We start from the raw sequence: 17,733 nt of genomic DNA on the forward strand, positions 1-17,733 counted from the left end.
GTCTGCCAAGTGATTTGAGATGTCTAGTACAAGATAGGTAATAATTACCAGAACAGAAAAGTTTATCAATTTCTCACCATCTTCTTATAATGCCTAATACACTGAACAGAAATATAAAAATGCAACATGTAAAGTGTTGGTCCCATGTTTCATGAGCTGAAATAAAATCCCAGAAATGTTCCTTGTGCACAAAAGAGCACAGAAAAAATGTTGTGCACACATTTGTTTACATCTGTTAGTAATTATTTCCCCTTTGCTAAGATAATCCATTAACCTGACAGATGTGGCAAATCAAGAAGCTGATTAAACAGCATGATCATTACACAGGTGCATTGTGCTGAGGCCAATAAAAGACCACTTTAAAATGTGCAGTTTTGTCACAACAATGCCACAGATGTCTCAAGTTTTGAAGGAGCGCACAATTGGGATGCTGACTGCGGTAATGCCCACCAGAACTGTTGTCAGAGAATTTAATGTTCATTTCTCTACCATAAGCCACCTCCAACGTCGGTTTAGATAATTTGGCAGTACGTCCAACCAGCCTCACAACCGCAGACCACGTGTAACCACCCCAGCCCAGGACCTCCAGCTTCATCACCTGCGAGAATATCTAGAGAGGCTGAGGAGTATTTGTGTCTGTAATAAAGCAGTGGTGTAAAGTACTTAAGTAAAACTACTTTAAAGTACAACTTAAGTAGTTTTTTGGGGTATCTGTAGTTTACTATTTATATTTTTTGACAACATTTACACCGCTACATTCCTAAAGAATATAATGTACTTTTTAATCCATACATTTTCCCTGACACACAAAAGTACTTGAATGCTTAGCAGGACAGGAAAATGGTCAAATTCACACACTTATAAAGAGAACATCACTGGTCATCCTTACTACCTCTGACATTGTAAATTATGTCTGACTGTTGAATTGTGCCCTGGGATATCTGTAAATGAAAGAAAAGAAAATTGTGCCATCTGGGTTGCTTAATATAAGGAATTAGAAAATTATTTACTTTTCATACTTAAGTATATTTAAAAACAAATACTTGTAGACTTTTACTGAATTGATTGGTGACTTTCAATTTATTTTAAGGAACCTTTACTTTTACTCAAGTATGATATTTGGGTACTTTTTCCACCACTGCAATAAAGCCATTTTGTGGGGAAAAACTCATTCTGATTGGCTGGGCCTGGCTCCCCAGCGGGTGGACCCATGCCCTCCAAGGCCCACCCATGGCTTCACCCCTGTCCAGTTATGTGAAATCCATAGATTAGGGCTTAATTTACTTAAAATTGACTGATTTACTTATATGAACTGTAACTCAGTAAAATTGTTGTGTTTATATTTTTGCTGAGTATAATGATTTAGCTGTGGGTTTCATATCCCAGATCAGAACAAAATGTACAAGTCTTTACAGGTAAAAGTTATAGATGGTAATTATGCCAATAAATCAGAAATAGCTAATTTTATCAACAAGTACATATAACTATCAATCCACTTAGCTAAAACGTTACATTCAGCAGGTATCCATTGGTCAACATATAATTTGATGGCAATACAGGTTGAGCGATTAAAATCGGCATGACCGATTAATTAGGGCCGACTTCAAGTTTTCATAACAATCGATAATCTGCATTTTTGGACGCCGATTATGGTTGATTACATTGCAATCCACGAGAAGACTGCGTGGCAGGCTGACCACCTGTTACACGAGTGCAGCAAGGAGCCAAGGTAAGTTGCTAGCTAGCATTAAACTTAACGTATAAAAAAAACTAACTACACATGGTTGACGCTATTACTCTTTTAACTAGCTTGTCCTGCGATGCATATAATCAATTTGGTGCCTGTTAATTTATCATCGAATCACAGCCTACTTCGACAAACGGGTGACGATTTAAGAAAAAGCGCATTCGCGTCAGGGTATATGCAGGATTTTGGGCCGCTTGGCTCGTTGCGAACTGTGTGAATACCATTTCTTCCTAACAAAGACTAATTAATTTGCCAGAATTTTACATAATAATGACATAACATTGATGGTTGTGCAATGTAACAGCAATATTTAGACTTAGGGTTGCCACCCGTTAGATAAAATATGGAACGGTTCTGTATTTTCACTGAAAGAATAAAATGTTTTGTTTTCGAAACAATAGTTTCCGGATTTGACCATATTACTGACCAAAGGCTCGTATTTCTGTGTGTTTATTATAATTAAGTCTATGATTTGATAGAGCAGTCTGACTGAGCGGTGGTAGGCAACAGCAGGCTCGTAAGCATTAATCCAAACAGCTCTTCTCAATGCTTGAAGCACAGCGCTGTTTATGACTTCAAGCCTATTAACTCCCGAGATTAGGTTGGCAATACTATAGTGCCTATAAGAACATCCAATACTCAAAGGAATATGAAATACAAATGGTAGAGAGAGAAATAGTCCTATAAACAACTACAACCTAAAACTTAACTTGGAATATTGAAGACTCATGTTAAAAGGAACCATCAGCTTTCATATGTTCTCATGTTCTGAGCAAGGAACTTAAACGTTAGCTTTTTTTTTTTTTTTTTTTTACATGGCAAATGTTGCACTTTTACTTCCTTCTCCAACACTGTGTTTTTGCATTATTTTAACCAAATTGAACAGGTTTCATTATTTGAGACTAAATTGATTTTATTCATGTATTATATTGAGTTAAAATTAGTGTTAATTCAGTATTGTTGTAATTGTCATTATTACAAATAAAAAAATTGGCATCGGCTTTTTTTGGTCCTCTAATAATCAGTATCGGAGTTGAAAAATCATAATCAGTCGACCTCTATCTCAAACACAACCTCATGATCATGACACCTGTTAATCATTTATCTACAAACTTGTAGCAATGTGGGTGATTCCACTGCTGTGTCTGTGCTAATATTCATGTATGAGTTCATTGGGGTTAGCTACAGTTACAGTGTAACTAGCTGGACGTGCTTGGTCATCAGCTGACAAGTACAGTTAGGCCAGCTGTACTGTAACAAGGTGATCGCAAACAGACACCCAACCACCAAAGGAGTTGTTAGGTATTCTAGCAAAAGTGAGTTAGCTAGCGAAGTTGGGTGGGTATTATTTGTGGAACCTTCCAACGGGAATCTGTTCCAAAAACGTTGTGAATAACAAGGTTGGTACCAAACAACGCATACAAAGTTGTATAGCGGCAGAATAAGATACAGGGTAGGGAGTGGGCTATTTAATTCCGTTTGTCACTCATCACGTTTATTCCGATAAATGTCTGTCCTCACTCTGGTAGCCTATGGACAAACATTAAGAATAAACTACGTGGTGAGTTGATGCCTATTCGGCAGCTAGTTAGCTAGGTTCGTATGCGTTGCTACTTTGTATGCGTTGTTTGTTGGCAACCTTGTACTTATTAAAAGTTACTTGGAAAATCTGTCACCAACTTTATTTTGCTAACTTCGCTAGGTGGGTATAATTTGTGGAACGTTCCAACAGGAATCTGGTTGGTGTCAGTTTTTCCAAGTAACTTTTAATGCTCTAAACTTCGTCCCGACACACTAAAAGCATTAACGTCTTCCTGTAATTAAGTATGTTGTGCTAGCCCAACACAGCATACTACTAGTAATTGTTAGATCCGCTAGCAGTGGAAGCCAGCTAGTTCCTCTCACACAACACAGACAAGTCGCGTAAAACTCCCCGACTGTGGATAATTTGATGGATGAACACATAATGACAATGGGTTGTCTTCTGGATGAAAGCTACTTACTGCTACGCTTCCCAAGTAGGAAAAAATCTCCTTCTTCAGGTTATCCGTATGTGATCTTTGCCATTTCTGAAATTCATTGATATGGACTGAGAGTCGATGGTGCGCATGTCCTGTCATATGATTCCACAAGTGGCGGAAGGCGATTTGCGCATGCGTTGGATCACACCTTAACAGCTAAGTTTGTGTAGCCTACTGTTTACAGTGGTATCTGTACCTACTGTTCTGATATTTGATTACAATGACAAGTGGATTATATACCAAACATATTTTATATTTATGATTTTTATATTTCAGTCTCCCCCCCCGGCTAAAAGCAGTATCATTTTTGGCTGATGAAGGCCTAACAAGCAGGAACGGGTTGGTGTTTGTCTCCCCCTTGGTTGCTGCAGTAACGTCCCCTCCTCCCTTGTCGAGGACCCGCCATCTTGATTGCCTCTAGCCATCTTCATGTTTGTTTGACACTTGATTCCCCAGATTGTCTATCATGTCATAAAAAAAGTAGGTCAAAAGGGAAATAAAAGTATGCAAGCTTCAACAGAAAGTATGCACAAAACTATGATGCAACCATGTAAAAAACAAGAAAAATGTGTTGAAATCAATGGTGGCCACTATTTGAGCTGAAGCGAGAGAAAAATAAATTGACTTCGGGAATGAAATGTTGCCCATTCACATCTCATATGTAGCCTGATTACAATATTTTATCTTGATATGTTAATAAATACATACTGTGTTCATTTTGGCATGTTAACCTGCCTACTATACCCGCTGTAGTGTGTGTAGATCGCAAGCCCATAGTAATTCAATAAGGTGAACTGGCTAGCTACTGCTGTTAGGTAGCTAGATAGCCACAAAGAATTGGTTGCATCTACCTTGCGTAACATTCGTCTTAGGTCATTTTTTCCTGTTTAACTAGCTTTCTAGCTAGATTATTTCAATTCACATATAGCTAGCTGATAATTATGAAGTCAAATGTTTGCTTTGTGTATATCTTATTTAGTCTCTTTTGTTGCCATTGTCCTAGCTGGAAGAAGGTTCAGTGAATGGGGAGGTGCAGCGTGAGGTAATACAGTAGCTAGGGAGAGTGATGTCATCTCAAATGTAATGTTTTATGCATTCTCCACACTCTCGTCCTCACAAGAACGTACTCGGAGAATTAAAGTGTGGAGCATGGTGTTATGCATATTGAGAAACACCCACTGTCTTGGTGTAGAGTCTTTACCCACCAACATCAAGTTAGGATGTAATCCCATGAGAGCTTTTGTCCAGCACCCATTACAATGTTTAAGGTGCCAAGCTCATCAAGTCAAATTGTATTTGTAACATGCTTCGTAAAACGGTACTATCTACACATCTATTTTTTGGGAGGACGTCCCAAGGATCCTGGGTAGCACGAACACTGAAAACTAGGCAATTGTTTTTCACACAGCATGTCATGAAGTGCAAGCGTGCTGGTGCTTATCTCCTATCACTCACCCAGATCCCTGCTCTGCCTGCAGCGCTTTCTCAATAAAAAATATAATCACATCTATTTGTATTTGTCACATGTGCCGAATACAACAGGTGTTGATCTTAATGTGAAATGCTTACTTACGAGCCATTAACCAACAATGAGAGTAGCAGCAGCATGTGTGAAGAGTGTGAAGGAATGTGTGTGTATCATTGTGTGTGTTGGAGTGTCAGTGTAGTATGTGTGAGTGTGGGGTTAGAGTCCAGTGAGTACATCACACCTGTGAAAGAGAGTCAGTGCAATAGACAAGAATAAAAAAAGGGTCTCAATGCAAATAGTCTGGGAGGCCATTTGATTTACTGTTCAACAGTCTTATGGCTTGGGGGTAGAAGCTGTTAAGGAGCCTTTTAGTCCCAGACTTAGTCTATGACTTGGGTGGCTGGAGTCTCACCATTTTTAGGGCCTTCCTTTCACACTGACTGGTATAGAGGTCCTGGATGGCAGGGAATTCATCCCCAGTGATGTACTGGGCCATACGCACTTCCCTCTGTCGCGTCTTGCGGTCGGATGCCAAGCATTTGCCATACCAAGTGGTGATGCAACCAGTTAGGATGCTCTTGATGGTGCAGTTGTAGATATTTTTGAGGATCTGAGAACCCATGCCAAATATTTTCAGCCTCCTGAGGGGGAAGAGGCGTTGTCATGCCCTCTTCCACGCTGTGTTGGTTTGTTTGGACCATGATAGTTCCTAGTGATGTGGACACCAAGGAACTTAAAGCTCTCAACCTTCTCCACCAAAGTCCAGTCGATGTGAATGGGGTTTGCTCTGCCCTCTTCCTGTAGTCTACAATTAGCTCCTTTGTCTTTCTCATGGCCTACCACCATCATGTCGTCGGCAAACAATGATGGTGTTGGAGTCGTGCATAGCCACGCAGTCGTGGGTGAACAGGGAGTGGAGGAAGGGACTAAGCACGTACCTTGCCATTTTTGGGCACAGGGACAATGGTTGTCTGCTTGAAACATGTGAGTGCTAAATGAAGACACTTGCTAGCTGGTCAGCTCATGCTCTGAGTCACGTCCTGGTAATGCATAATCCCGGTGGCTTTGTGATTGTACAGTGCATTTGGAAAGTATTCAGACCCCTTATCCTTTTTCCACATGTTGTTACGTTATAGCCTTATTCTAAAACAGGTTTTTAGAAGGTTTTGCAAATTTAGAAAAATTCTAAACAGAAATAACTTATTTACATAAGTATTCAGATCCTTTGCTATTAGACTCGAAAGTGAGCTAAGGTGCATCCTGTTTTCATGATCATCCTTGAGAAGTTTCTACAACTTGATTGGATTCAAACTGTGGTAAATTCAATTGATTGGACATGATTTGGAAAGGCCAAACTGAGAAATTGGGGGAGAAGGGCCTTGGTCAGGGAGCAGACCAAGAACCTGATGGTCACTCTGACAGAGCTCTTAGAGTCCCTCTGTGGAGGAAGGACACCCATCTCTGCAGCACTCCACCAATCAGGCCTTTATAGTAGAGTGGCCAGATGGTATAAGGCACATGACAGACCACTTGGAGTCTGCCAAAAGGCACCTAAAGAACTCTCAGAGCATGAAAAACGAGAAACAGTGTTATATTCCTCAAAGCGACCCTAAAAGGCGTTTAGCTTGTTTGGGAGTTTTGTGTCGCTGGGTGAAGTGTGATTCATCACTCCAGTGAACGCATTTCCACTGATCCAGAGTCCAATGGTGTCGAGCTTTACACCACTCCAGCCGATGCTTAGCATTATGCATGGTGATCTTAGGCTTGTGTGCGGCTGCTCAGCCATGGAAACCCATTTCATGAAGCTCCAGATGAACAGTTATTGTGCTGCCATTGCTTCCAAAGGCAGTTTGGAACTCAGTAGTGTGTGTTGCAACCGAGGACAGACGATCTTTACGCTCTATGCGCTTTAGCACTCAGCGGTCCCGTTCTGTGACCTTGTGTGGCCTACCACTTCCCGGCTGAGCTGTTGTTGCTCCTAGAAGTTTCCACTTTACAATAACAGCACTTACAGTTGTCCGGGGCAGCTCTAGCATGATAGAAATTTGACTAAATTACTTGTTGGAAAGGTGGCGTCCTATGATGATGCCACGTTGAAAGTCACTAAGCTCTTCAGTATGGGCCATTCTACTGCCAATGTTTGTGTATGGAGACTGCATGGCTGTGCTTGATTTTATACACCTGTCAGCAATGGGTGTGGCTGAAATAGCCAAATCCACTAATTTGAAGGGTTGTCCACATACTTTTGTATATACAGTGCATTCGGAAAGAATTCATTCAGACCCCTTGACTTTTTCCACATTTTGTTACGGACTTCTTCTACATTGGATAAAAAAAATAAAAATCTTCTCATCAACACACAATGCCCCATAATGGCAAAGAATTATAGGAATTTAGAATTTTAGCCAATTTATTAAAATTTAAAAAATAAAAAAAACGTATTTACATAAGTATTCAGACCCTTTGCTATGGGACTCGAAAATTGAGCTAAGGTGCATCCTGTTTCCATTGATCATCCTTGAGATGTTTCTACAACTTGATTGGAGTCAAACTGTGGTAAATTCAATAAATTGGACATGGTTTGGCACACACCTGTCTATATATGGTCCCACAGTTGACAGTGCATGTCAGACCAAAACCAAGCCATGAGGTCGAAGGAATTGTCAGTAGAGCTCCAACAGGATTGTGTAAAGGCACCGATCTGGGGAAGGGTACCAAATCATTTCTACAGCACTGAAGGTCCCCAAGAACACAGTGGCCTCCATCATTCTTAAAATGGAAGATGTTTCGAACCACCAAGACTCTTCCTAGAGCTGGCCACCCGGACAAACTGAGCAATCTGGGGAGAAGGGCCTTGGTCAGGGATGTGACCTAGAACCTGATGGTCACTCTGATAGAGCGCTATAGTTCCTCTGTGGAGATGGGAGAATCCTCCAGAAGTACACCCATCTTCAGGATAAGTCTCTGAATGTCCTTTAGTGGCCCAGCCAGAGCCTGGACTTGAACCCGATCGAACATCTCTGGAGAGTGACAGAACACCGAGCCAATCACGGCGCAACTAGAGAATATTACCCGACGCCTACGCTCTGTATATTCCGCCGGCTGCCCCTCCACTGAGCTAGGCTGAAACATCTGCATTTTGGAGCTGCTTGACTCAAGAAAGAGACCATGTTTGTAAGCGACTTTATTAGCTAATTTTGAATGACGCGTTGCCACTAGACTGTATATGAAATTTCCTTAGCAGTGTCTCTAACTTTTTATATTCACTGAGTGTACAAAACATTAGGAACACCTTCCTAATATTGAGTTGCACCCCCCCCCCCCTTTTGCCATCAGGATGGCCTCAATTTGTCGGGGCATGGACTCCATGTCGAAAGCATTCCACATGGATGCTGGCCCATGTTAACTCCAATGCTTTCCACAGTTGTGTCAAGTTGGCTGGATGTCTTTTGGGTGGCAGACTATTCTTGATACACACAGGACAAAACCCAGCAGCGTTGCAGTTCTTGACACACTCAAATCGGGGCGTATGCCACCTACTACCATACCCTGTTCAAAGGCAATCTTTGTCTTGCCCATTCTTCCTCTGAATGACACACATACACAATCCATGTCTCAATTGTCTTAAGGTTTAAAAATCCTTGTTTAACCTGTCTCCTCCCATTTAGCTACGCTGATTGAAGTGAATTTAATAGGTTACATCAATAAGGGATCATACTGTAGCTTTCACCTGGATTCTCCTGGTTAGTCTGTCATGGAAAGGCTAGGTGTTCCTAATGTTTTGTACACTCAGTGTATATTTAATCATAGGAAATGTATTCTTTTTTTGATTGAAGTTGAGTTGGGTTATGAATATACTCGATCAAGATGATCTTACAGAGGATTTTGCCCTTATCCAATAGGGAGTGAATGTTATTTATAATAAGGATTACATGGAGAAAATCGGACCCCCTTAAAATAAAAATGGTTGGCCTCCCTTAAGCAAAATACATTTGACCTAAACCCTCCCTGAAAGCTTGAAAAAAACAAGTGACCCTCCCCTATACCCACAATAATACTTTAAATATAAAGTGGATAGCAGAGAACATGTCTACCGTTTACCCTCACTTATTGAAAAGACCAGAGCCTTAGTAGTACAGTTTCATAACCTCTTCTTCGTCTTGAAAACATTACATGGCAATGCAGGAATTTTGATAGTGCGTAGGGCTGCAGGCTAGAAGGATGTGGGTTCGCAGACCACCGTGGACAAGAGTAGGGGTGGATAGATCTTTATAGTAAAAGCACTGCATGAATCTCTCATCGTGTTTGCAGGCCAGGTAAAAAAATTGCATGCAATTTCATGCAACTCTACATAATTTTACATATTAGCAGAATCTTTTTTAATACCACAAATATTATCAAAATTACAGGATAAGAATGGACAGAGAGATAGGCCTAGGTGTTCATCTTATCATATTTATTTACTGCCAAATCAGTGTGTCTTGTTTCGCAAATAATTCAACCTGAGACTTCATTAGAAATCTGAGCATGGTGCTTTCAAACAAAAGTTAGGCCTATCTTTCCACCACAGACAGAGTAGGCCTATTGACGCAGACAAATATAAGCTTTACCTGCTGGCTGCTATTCTTCCGTGGCTTAACCCAATGAGAGAAGGTCACCCTAAAAGCTGACTGGGTTTAAACATCTTCTGTTGTACAGAAAGTGAAAGGCTTAATCAATTGATAGTGACAGAATTTGATTACTTCCCAAGCAAAGTCAATTTTCCCAGTCTCCTCGGCTAAAGAAGGTTGTAGCTCAGCCTCTGAATGTCAATGAAACAAAACAATGATATCCCCATATACTTTGGAGTCTTCCCCGGGTCTTTTGTTTCTAGCATAAATCATCGCGGACCAAAGTGCTGTTATAGATCATTTTATATAATCTGATCTGTTTAATGTTCTTCAAAATGTTAAACTAATAAGGCCTGTGCTTTTTGCCATTTTCTTTAATAAAAAGTAGCATTATGGCTTACCCTCTCATACCCCCTCAATTCGAGTCTTGATTTGAACTTAACAGTTATATAGCCTAATAAGCAACACATTCTAAAACACTGATAAATATTTACATTTCATCCATTACAAATTACATGACCCTCCCCTGGACTAGATTAAAAAAAGACTTAACACTCCCCTTGACTGAAAGCATGACCTTCCCCCATTTTCCTCCAGGTACCCATCATGTACATTTCAATCCATCCCTTAGCCTTTACATATGTTTAAATCAATGGTTTTGACTTTAAAAAGTAATATTTTAGGGAGAATTGGCCATGTATAGACCCATACAGTACAGTCGTGGCCAAAAGTTTTGAGAATGACACAAATCTTAATTTTCCCAAAGTCTGCTGCCTCAGTTTGTATGATGGCAATTTGCATATACTCCAGAATGTTATGAAGAGTGATCAGATGAATTGCAATTAATTGCAAAGTCCCTCTTTGCCATGCAAATGAACTGAATCCCTGTAACAAATCTCTTCGTCGTCTGAGGAGGAGTAGGAAGGATCGGACCAATATGCAGCGTGGTAAGTGTCCATGTTAAGAAACTAAACAGTTCTGTCAGGTGAATACACAAAACACAAAACTACCCACAAATCATAGTGGGAACACAGGCTACCTAAGTATGGTTCTCAATCAGAGACAACGATTGACAGCTGCCTCTGATTGGGAACCATACCAGGCCAAAAGCAGAAATACAAAACCTAGAACAAAACAGTGAATGCCCACCTCAACTCACGCCCTGACCAAACTTAAACAGAGACATAAAAAAGGAACTAAGGTCAGGACAATCCCCCAAAAATATTTCCACTGCATTTCAGCCCTTCCACAAAAGGACCACAGGTGTGAGTGTTGACGAGGACAAGGCTGGAGATCACTCTGTCATGCTGATTGAGTTGGAATAACAGACTGGAAGCTTCAAAAGGAAGATGGTGCTTGGAATCATTGTTTTTCCTCTGTCAACCATGGTTACCTGCAAGGAAACACGTGCCGTCATCAAGGATATTGCTGCCAGTAAGATTGCACCTAAATCAACCATTTATCGGATCATCAATAACTTCAAGGAGAGGGGTTCTAATTGTTGTGAAGAAGGCTTCAGGGCGCCCAAGCGCCAGGACCGTCTCCTAAAGTTGATTCAGCTGCGGGATCGGGGCACCACCAGTACAGAGCTTGCTCAGGAATGGCAGCAGGCAGGTGTGAGTGCATCTGCACGCACAGTGAGGCGAAGCCTTTTGGAGGATGGTCTGGTGTCAAGAAGGACAGCAAAGAAGCCACTTCTCTCCAGGAAATACATCAGGGACAGACTGATATTCTGCAAAAGAAACAGGGATTGGCCTGCTGAGGACTGGGGTAAAGTCATTTTCTCTGATGAATCCCCTTTCCGATTGTTTGGGGTATCCGGAAAAAAGCTTGCCCGGAGAAGACAAGGTGAGTGCTACCATCAGTCCTGTGTCATGCCAACAGTAAAGCATCCTGAGACCATTCATGTGTGGAGTTGCTTCTCAGCCAAGGGAGTGGGCTCACTCACAATTTTGCCTAAGAACACAGCCATGAATAAAGAATGGTACCAACACATCCCCCGAGAGCAACTTCTCCCAACCATCCAGGAACAGTTTGGTGACAAACAATGCCTTTTCCAGCATGATGGAGCACCTTGGCATAAGGCAAACATTGATAACTAAGTGGCTTGGGGAACAAAACATTGAAATTTTGGGTCCATGGCCAGGAATCTCCCCAGACCTTAATCCCAAATGAGAACTTGTGGTCAATCCTCAAGAGGTGGGTGGACCAAAAAAAAAAAATCCAAGCATTGATTATGCAAGAATGTGGCCCAGAAGTTAATTGACAGCATGCCAGCATGGATTGCAGAGGTCTTGAAAAAGAAGGGTCAACACTGCAAATATTGACTCTTTGCATCAACTTCATGTACAGTGGGGCAAAAAAGTATTTAGTCAGCCACCAATTGTGCAAGTTCTCCCACTTAAAAAGATGAGAGAGCCCTGTAATATTCCTCATAGGTACACTTCAACTATGACAGACAAAATGAGAAAAAAAATCCTGAAAATCACATTGTAGGATTTTTTATGAATTTATTTGCAAATTATGGTGGAAAATAAGTATTTGGTCAATAACAAGAGGTTATCTCAATACTTTGTTATATACCCTTTGTTGGCAATGACAGAAGTCAAACGTTTTCTGTAAGTCTTCACAAGGTTTTCACACACTGTTGCTGGTATTTTGGCCCATTCCTCCATGCAGATGTCCTCTAGAGCAGTGATGTTTTGGGGCTGTTGCTGGGCAACACGGACTTTCAACTCCCTCCAAAGATTTTGAATGGGGTTGAGATCTGGAGACTGGCTAGGCCACTCCAGGACCTTGAAATCTTTCTTACGAAGCCACTCCTTCGTTGCCCGGGCGGTGTGTTTGGGATCATTGTCATGCTGAAAGACCCAGCCACGTTTCATCTTCAATGCCCTTGCTGATGGAAGGAGGTTTTCACTCAAAATCTCACGATACATGGCCCCATTCATTCTTTCCTTTACACAAATCAGTCGTCCTGGTCCCTTTGAAGAAAAACAGCCCCAAAGCATGATGTTTCAACCCCCATGCGTTGCAGTAGGTATGGTGTTCTTTGGATGCAACTCAGCATTCTTTGTCCTCCAAACACAACGAGTTGAGTTTTTACCAAAAAGTTATATTTTGATCTGACCATATGACATTCTCCCAATCTTCTTCTGGATCATCCAAATGCTCTCTAGCAAACTTCAGATGGGCCTGGACATGTACTGGCTTAAGCAGGGGGACACGTCTGGCACTGCAGAATTTGAGTGCCAGACGAGTGTGTTACTGATGGTAGGCTTTGTTACTTTGGTCCCCGCTCTCTGCAGGTCATTCACTAGGTCCCCCGTGTGGTTCTGGGATTTTTGCTCACTATTCTTGTGATCATTTTGACCACACAGGGTGAGATCTTGCGTGGAGTCCCAGATCGAGGGAGATTATCAATGGTCTTGTATGTCTTCCATTTCCTAATAATTGCTCCCACAGTTGATTTCTTCAAACCAAGCTGCTTACCTATTGCAGATTCAGTCTTCCCAACCTGGAGCAGGTCTGCTATTTTGTTTCTGGTGTCCTTTGACAGCTCTTTGGTCTTGGCCATAGTGGAGTTTGGAGTGTGACTGTTTGAGGTTGTGGACAGGTGTCTTTTATACTGATAAGTTCAAACAGGTGCCATTAATACAAGTAACGAGTGGAGGACAGAGGAGCCTCTTAAAGAAGAAGTTACAGGTCTGTGAGAGCCAGAAATCTTGCTTGTTTGTAGGTGACCAAATACTTATTTTCCACCATAATTTGCAAATAAATTCATAAAAAATCCTACAATGTGATTTTCTGGATTATTTTTTCTCATTTTGTCTGTCATAGTTGAAGTGTACTTATGATGAAAATTACAGGCCTCTCTCATCTTTTTAAGTGGGAGAACTTGCGTAAACCTGGTTTGTATCGTCATTTGTGCTGATATATGCAGGTGTAGATCTAGTTTATATTAGTATTGTACATCTGGTTTATAGGACTACTGGAGTTGAGGTGCAGTGGTAGTCCTGGTTTACATTTTATGGGTATTCAGGCTTTGGCACATTTAGACCTGGATTAGATGACTAATTGGGTTCAAGCACTGGTGCAGACTTTGTAGGTAGATAAATTGGAGCTGAAGTACAGGTGTAGACCATGGCTGTATGAATTTTGGGGCTGAAATGCAGAAGTACACCTATTTTTATGACAATTTGGGAGGACATATAGCAGTAGACCAGTTAACAAAAAAAAATCTATATTGGGTTAGATGTGCAGGTGTAAACAAGTTTAGACCTGGTTTTTATGAAGGCTTGAGCACTGGGGTGGACCTGTCTAATATGAGTATGCCCATGGATTTATCTGGTTTGTATGAGTAATGGGGTGTAGGGATACACAACGTTCCTACAGGTAATGGGTCCAGATTGACATCTTTTTTTATTATCATTTTATTTCACCTATTTCACCGTATATTTGCCCATTCAAATCATTTCTGGCAACACGTTTGTGGTAGGAAAAAAGTTAATGAGGATGGGGCACATGTGTTATACCACTGTACTCTGAGTTTATCTATGAAATGATTAGCATATACAGGTCAGAGCTCATGGGATTAAGATATGCAAATAACAGGGTTGAGGTGTACAGTGAATAGCTGGATACAGGGTTACTGTTGGTGACTTGAGGAATACAGGCCTATGGGAAGTGGGTAAACAGGGCTGAGATAGGCAAGTAAGAGGGATGTGGTGTATTGGCAAAAGAACCGGGTGCTATGTATCGGTACTTGATTGTATCAATATAAAGGTATTGGCATGTGGGTGTTCGGGCTTTGGGGTAACAGCAATATGTATTACATGTTAGGGTTACAAATGACAGAATATTTTCATAGTGGCATGTCTGGGATTATTATTATATATTTTTTTAACATATGGGTTAAGTTGCTTGACCTGGGTAAGTTGTAACAACACTAATTACAGAGATGGTTGTTAAAGAATGTTACATTACAAGTACAATGTAGCTAAAAGGGTTATAACTAATGTTCACCTGTCTCCTAATTTCTCCTGGTTTGTCAGAGTGAGCTCTCTGCAACTTTTTAAGTTTTGATACATTTTATGAGCACCATCAGCACGGTGAATGGCAAAATGCATTTCAAGGGAACTCCCTCTGCTGGTGATTTGCTGAAAGTGCAATGCTACAGAAGGACTGTGATTGGTTAATGACCTATAACGTCAACGTACAGTATATACAGTTGAAGTCGGAAGTTTACATAAACTTAGGTTGGAGTCATTAAAAGTCGTTTTTCAGCCACGCCACATATTTCTTGTTAACAAACTATAGTTTTGGCAAGTCGGTTAGGACATCTACTTTGTGCATGACACAAGTAATTTTTTACAACAATTGTTTACAGACAGATTATTTCATTTATAACTCACTGTATCACAATTCCAGTGGGTCAGAAGTTTACATACACTAAATTGACTATGCCTTTAAACAGCTTGGAAAATTCCAGGAAATTATGTCATAGCTTTCGAAGCTTCTGATTGGCTAATTGACATAATTTGCTTCAATTGGAGATGTTCCTGTATTTCAAGGCCTACCTTCAAACTCAGTGCCTCTTTGCTTGACATCATGGGAAAATCAAAAGAAATCAGCCAAGACCTCAGAAAAAAATGGTGGACCTCCGCAAGTCTGGTTCATCCTTGGGAGCAATTTCCAAACGCCTGAAGGTACCACGTTCATCTGTACAAACAATAGTACGCAAGTATAAACACCATGGGACCACGCAGCCGTCATACAGCTCAGGAAGGAGATGCGTTCTGTCTCCTAGAGATGAACATATTTGGTGCGAAAAGTGCAAATAGATCCCAGAACAACAGCAAAGGACCTTGTGAAGATGCTGGAGGAAACAGGACAAAAGTATCTATATCCACAGTAAAACGAGTCCTATATCGACATAACCTGAAAGGCCTCTCAGCAAGGAAGAAGCCACTGCTCCAAAACCACCATAAAGAATACAGACTACGGTTTGTAACTGCACATGGGGACAAAGATCGTACTTTTTGGAGAAATGTCCTCTAGTCTGATGAAACAAAAATAGAACTGTTTGGCCATAATTACCATCATTATGTTTGGAGGAAAAAGAGGGAGGCTTGCAAGCTGAAGAACACCATTCCAACTGTGAAGCACGGGGGTGGCAGCATCATGTTGTGGGGGTGCTTTGCTGCAGGAGGGACTGGTGCACTTCACAAAATAAATGGCATCATGAGGAAGAAAAGTCATGTGAATATATTGAAGCAATATCTCAAAACATCAGTCAGGTTAAAGCTTCCAAACGCAGCCAAGTTAAAGCTTGGTCGCAAATGGGTCTTCCAAATGGACAATGACCCCAAGCATACTTCCAAAGTTGAGGCAAAATGGCTTAAGGACAACAAAGTCAAGGTATTGGAGTGGCCATCACAAAGCCTTGATCTCAATCTTATTGAAAATTTGTGGGCAGAACTGAAAAAGCGTGTGCGAGCAAGGAGGCCTACCAACCTGACTCAGTTACGCAAGGTCTGTCAGGAGGAATGGGACAAAATTCACCCAACTTATTGTGGGAAGCTTGTGGAAGGCTACCCAACACATTTGACCCAAGTTAAACAATTGAAAGGCAATGCTACCAAATGCTAATTGAGTGTATGTAAACTTCTGACCCACTGGGAATGTGATGAAATAAATAAACGCTGAAATAAATAATTCTCTCTAATATTATTCTGACTTTTCACATTCTTAAAATAAAGTGGTTATCCTAACTGACCTAAGACAGGGAAAAAACTGAGTTTAAATGTATTTGGCTAAGGTATACAGTGGCGAGAACAAGTATTTGGTACACTGCAGATTTGGCAGGTTTTCCTACTTACAAAGCATGTAGAGGTCTATAATTTTTTAAATCATAAGTACACTTCAACTGTGAGAGACGGAATCTAAAACAAAAATCCAGAAAATCACATTGTATGATTTTTAAGTAATTAATTTGCATTTTATTGCATGACATAGGTATTTGATCACCTACCAACCACTAAGAATTCCGTCTCTCACAGACCTGTTAGTTTTTCTTTAAGAAGCCCTCCTGTTCTCCACTCATCACCTGTATTAACTGCACCTGTTTGAACTCGTTATAAGACACCTGTCCACACACTCAATCAAACAGACTCCAACCTCTCCACAATGGCCAAGACCAGAGAGCTGTGTAAGGACATCAGGGATAAAATTGTAGACCTGCACAAGGCTGGGATGGTCTACAGGACAATAGCCACGCAGCTTGGTGAAAAGGCAACAACTGTTGCAATTATTAGAAAATGGAAGAAGTTCAAGATGACTGTCAATCACCCTCGGTCTGGGGCTCCATGCAAGATCTCACCTCGTGGGGCATCAATGATCATGAGGAAGGTAAGGGATCAGCCCAGAACTACACGGCAGGACCTGGTCAATGACCTGAAGAGAGCTGGGACCACAGTCTCAAAGAAAACCATTAGTAACACACTACGCCGTCATGGATTAAAATCCTGCAGCGCACGCAAGGTCCCCCTGCCCAAGCCAGCGCATGTCCAGGCCCGTCTGAAGTTTGCCAATGACCATCTGGATGATCCAGAGGAGGAATGGGAGAAGGTCAAGTGGTCTGATGAGACAAAAATAGAGCTTTTTGGTCTAAACTCCACTCGCCGTGTTTGGAGGAAGAAGAAGGATGAGTACAACCCCAAGAACACCATCCCAACCGTGAAGCATGGAGGCAGAAACATCATTCTTTGGGGATGCTTTTCTGCAAAGTGGACAGGACGACTGCACCGTATTGAGGGGAGGATGGATGGGGCCATGTATCGTGAGATCTTGGCCAACAACCTCCTTCCCCCAGTAAGAGCATTGAAG

At 41.3% G+C, this 17,733-nt stretch overlaps 1 protein-coding gene across 2 annotated transcripts in view; it reads right to left on the reverse strand.

Annotated features, from left to right (window-relative positions):
* The window catches only part of LOC109894292 (synaptosomal-associated protein 23), a 38,804-nt gene that overhangs the window by 18,305 nt on the left and 2,766 nt on the right, over positions 1-17,733 (reverse strand). Inside the window, exon 1 of one of the 2 annotated variants that reach the window (XM_020487684.2) lies at positions 3,751-3,889. The exons of the other annotated variant lie outside the window; for it this stretch is intronic. The gene's annotated coding sequence lies outside the window, so the exon portion shown is untranslated. Of the gene's footprint in view, positions 1-3,750; positions 3,890-17,733 lie in introns of those variants that run through there. 2 annotated transcript variants of the gene reach the window in all.

Source organism: Oncorhynchus kisutch, linkage group LG7 (genome assembly GCF_002021735.2).
Source record: "Oncorhynchus kisutch isolate 150728-3 linkage group LG7, Okis_V2, whole genome shotgun sequence".
NCBI classification, from domain to species: Eukaryota; Metazoa; Chordata; class Actinopteri; order Salmoniformes; family Salmonidae; genus Oncorhynchus; species Oncorhynchus kisutch.